The sequence below is a fragment of the Eptesicus fuscus genome, chromosome 21 (genome assembly GCF_027574615.1).
Source record: "Eptesicus fuscus isolate TK198812 chromosome 21, DD_ASM_mEF_20220401, whole genome shotgun sequence".
NCBI classification, from domain to species: domain Eukaryota; kingdom Metazoa; phylum Chordata; class Mammalia; order Chiroptera; family Vespertilionidae; genus Eptesicus; species Eptesicus fuscus.
The window spans coordinates 21365047-21368840 of NC_072493.1; the positions used below are offsets into that span (position 1 = coordinate 21365047).

At 37.1% G+C, this 3794-nt stretch overlaps 1 long non-coding RNA gene across 1 annotated transcript; it reads right to left on the minus strand.

Moving 5' to 3' along the window:
* Positions 1-1172: 1172 nt before the first annotated feature.
* Positions 1173-2737, minus strand: LOC114230847 (uncharacterized). Its single transcript, XR_003616816.2, has 2 exons — positions 2411-2737; positions 1173-1569 (listed from the first exon to the last, which is right to left on the minus strand). It is a non-coding gene; the product is annotated as an uncharacterized LOC114230847 (long non-coding RNA).
* Positions 2738-3794: the final 1057 nt, after the last annotated feature.

Sequence of the window (3794 nt, forward strand, 5' to 3'; positions counted from 1 at the left end):
GTCCTGGATTTTGAAAGGGATGTTTGACTGGATCGGGCAGTCGGACATCCCTCGAGGGGTCCCAGATTGGAGAGGGTGCAGGCTGGGCTGAGGGACAACCCCCCCCCCCATGCATGAATTTCATGCACCAGGCCTCTAGTTATTTATAAAGTTTCAATGATAGAAGATAAATAAATTCTAGGCCCAGAATTTATCTTCTATCAGTGGGCAGGCCTGGTCCCTCCCAATTGCCCTCCCCTGCTGGCCATTTTGTGTCCACATGGGGGCAGGATCTTTGACCACATGGAGGAAGCCATCTTGTATGTTGGAGTGATGGTCAATCTGTATATTACTCTTTTATTAGATAGGCTAGAGGCCTGGTGCAAGGGTGGGAGCCAGCTGGTTTGCCCTGAAGGGTATCCAGAATCAAGGTGGGGTTCCCTTGGGGTGTGGGGCGGCCTGGGCGAGTGTCAGGTCCAGCCTGACAGTTGAACCAGGCTGAGGTAGGGAGGTGGGATTTGAGAAAAGAAAGAATAAGAGAAACAACAGCAAGAGAAACAACAGCGGGATCAGGAGGTCTATGAGACTTCGAGAGTCTGTAGCACTGTTTATTATTGTGTAATGCCTTTTATACATAAGACACTAAGCAAGGGATCAATCAAGAGGAAAACATTCTTTGTTCTTCTAAAATCACTAATGGAGGGATAAGTTGAAGGACAAGTTCTTGTTACAATAAATCTCACTAATTGGATACATATTTCTTGGTACAGTAAATCAGGCAGATTCTCAGTAAATAGTTACAGACTTCTTGGCAAGCCATGAAAGGGTTGCTCTCATTCTACTGATAGCAGTCATATAAACAAACCTGGGAAAGCTTTGTAGGTAGGGGCTGCTCTCATTATACTGATTAATTGCCATCCAAACAGGCCTGGGAAAACTGTGTGGGTGGGGGCCAGCCTTGCTAGCCCCTTCAGGTGCAAGGACCGTGTCACCTTACACCTGGTCTTCAACAGATCCCCCTTTTTTGTTTTTCAGGCTACTAATAATAAAAGTAAAATTTAAGTATTAATAATAAAGCTCTAATATTAAAACAATGCCAATGCAAAACCAAACTATATGCATGTTATCATTTTCAAAACTTGAATGTCAAGAGCAAAACTCTGGCTATTAAATAATAACAAAACAATAAGAGAGAAATTAAAACTATGGACATATTAATATTTTTAGCTACTAAATGAAAGAAAGTCTCTTGTGCTGCTGGTGTATATTAGAGTCCTTGGACTTGGCTGCACAAGACTTTGCAGAAGACTGGCAGCTAACAGTTGCTAGTATGAGCAGGAACATGATTGAAGAAGTAGCTTCAACTTCTTGCTTTTCCATAATCTGCTGCACTTGAGTCGTTAACTTCTTTAGATGACTCTATGTTGGTACTTCAGTCCCTTGCGTAGCTTTTAGTTTTCTTCTTCCTCTGCTTTGCTGTCTTTAGGGCAGTACTTAGTCCTTTTGAGTGAAGGGACACAGGAGCTTGTCTGAGTCTATTGTGGTGACGGACGTAATGCTCTGGCACCTGAATTGTCTGCATTGCTCCTTCTGGAAAGATATAAAACACAACCTCTTCCCCACATTATTACTGAATCTGATAAAACTCTTTTCTGGTTTATGCCTCCTTCCACCTAGCTGACTCGGTGGAGGCTATTGTATAGGAGGCCTGATTCCTTTCACCTGCTGTACGATCCTCAGTATCATAGTTTAAAAATTTTTAAAGTCTAAAAAGCATGACTGAGCTTCTCTTGAGGTGACACATAACATCTGTCTCCCCCTTTTTTGTTTTTTAGTAAATGATTTTAAGAGTACGATTGGCTCTTTCTATAATTGAGTGATATTTATTTTGCTAGATTTGATTAGGTTTAAGTCCTCAGGGATGTATCCCTAAAGTTGGTATAGGAAGATGGATAATATACTGAGAATATTGCTTCGAATAAAATATGGAAATTGTCGTTCTTAAATAATATTTTAAAGACTGAAACTTAAATGAAAAGTTCCTCTGAATTAGTGTGCCCTATAGTAGCTGTTCTAATAATTTTTGCTGTACTTACTATATAAGTACTATTACTATAGGTTGATGGGCTTTGTAGTAAAATCTGTCAAGGTATAATTAAGAGTTTGTATTTCTACTGAAATATAAGGGGTTTGAAGGACCTTTGTTCCCTTGCTGTAGTAGATCTAGCCTTTCTAGAACTGGATCTATTTGTAAAAATTGTTAATGCCTGAGGTATGGTATTTCTTTTAATGTGGTAGTTAATACTATTCCTTGTGTTAGAAATAAAGTAAGCCCATAAGCCAGGGTTCCCAGTAGAATACAAAACAGTAAATATTTTGACTTTTATGTAGAAAGGTGTTGTACACATGATCTGGAAGTACGTATACTGACCTTCCTTGTCCTTGGTCCTGGGCAACTTGTAGTAATGTACAGCTGCTGATTGCTATTATGGCAAGGTGTCTTCATTATATTTATTACTGGACTATTTTACCTTTGTTCTTGTGGGCCACTGCCCACTCTATGGCTGGAACAGTTCTATCAGGTCCTCTTTGGTATCCGTTGTTGTAGGAATCTATATGGGCTTTTCTGGAAATATATAAACATATTCTCGACCAAAGGTTAATAAAGAAATATTTTCTGTAAATTAGATTTGGGATCCTTTTGATTTTTGTCTAAATGATTTTTCTTTGGCTTATTTTAATACTATAAGATTTTATGGGTATCTTGTTATTAGTATTATAAATGAAAATTAATATTTGAGTAAAAATTTTAAAGTAATTAAGGCTTGATGTAATTTACTTATAGGATATTTCTTTTAAGATATTATTCTATTAATCTCTTCTTTTGTATTATTATGAGGTTTTTGTAAAATTTTTTAATGTAGTCTTGATAATCTTTTATTTTTAATTTTTGTGTAGAAATATGATTGCTTTGGATTTATTGTATGTTAAGTAATTTTACTATGAGATGAACTATTAATAAAGTTTTGTTAATACTTTAGGAACAGTTTTTTGTCTAGTATAATTAAGTTTTTATGAATACTTACTTATTTTAATTAGCTAATTTAAATTAATCTGAAATAAAGCTTAATTTACTTATTAACTTTATTTGTCCTAGATTATGGACAATAAATGACATTAAGTTTCTGCTATTAATCTTTAATTTTATATAAAACTTATTAGAGAGGAAAAATATAAATTATTTACCTGAGTTTAAAAGGCTAAATATATAGGCTTTTAATTATAATTCTTATAATATTTGAAGGAAACCTCTTTATTTTTATTTAAGAATCTTTGTCTTTCTTTTTATAACACGTAACCTGTAAGGCTATAGTTTGAAGGTTTAGCCTACAGGCGACTAGCTAGCTATATTATAAGTACTTTTATAGTAAGGCTGACTACTAATTTATTTTTAAATTTAACATTTTAATAACAATCTTAGTTTACCCTCTAAATATTAATGGAAAGGACTATTTGTATCCCTGAGAAAGCCCCGAGCATTCCTGGTGTTAGGCTGGATTTAGGTATAGGGCAGCTGCTGTTAGCCACGTCTCTGTTACCTGGGTCCCGATCTGAGCTGGGCGTGGGAAGCACAAAGCAGCCATGGGGCAGGAGACCTCCCTCAGAAGGGGCTAGAGTTCAGACCCCTGCAATGTTGGGGGGGTGAGGTTCTGTGCCCCACCTCTGTTGACCCCCAAGTTCTCTCCTGATGGCCCCTCTGCGACTGTGCCTGTCTTAGGTTGTTCCTCCCTTGAGGAATCTTACCCGTCTTTGAC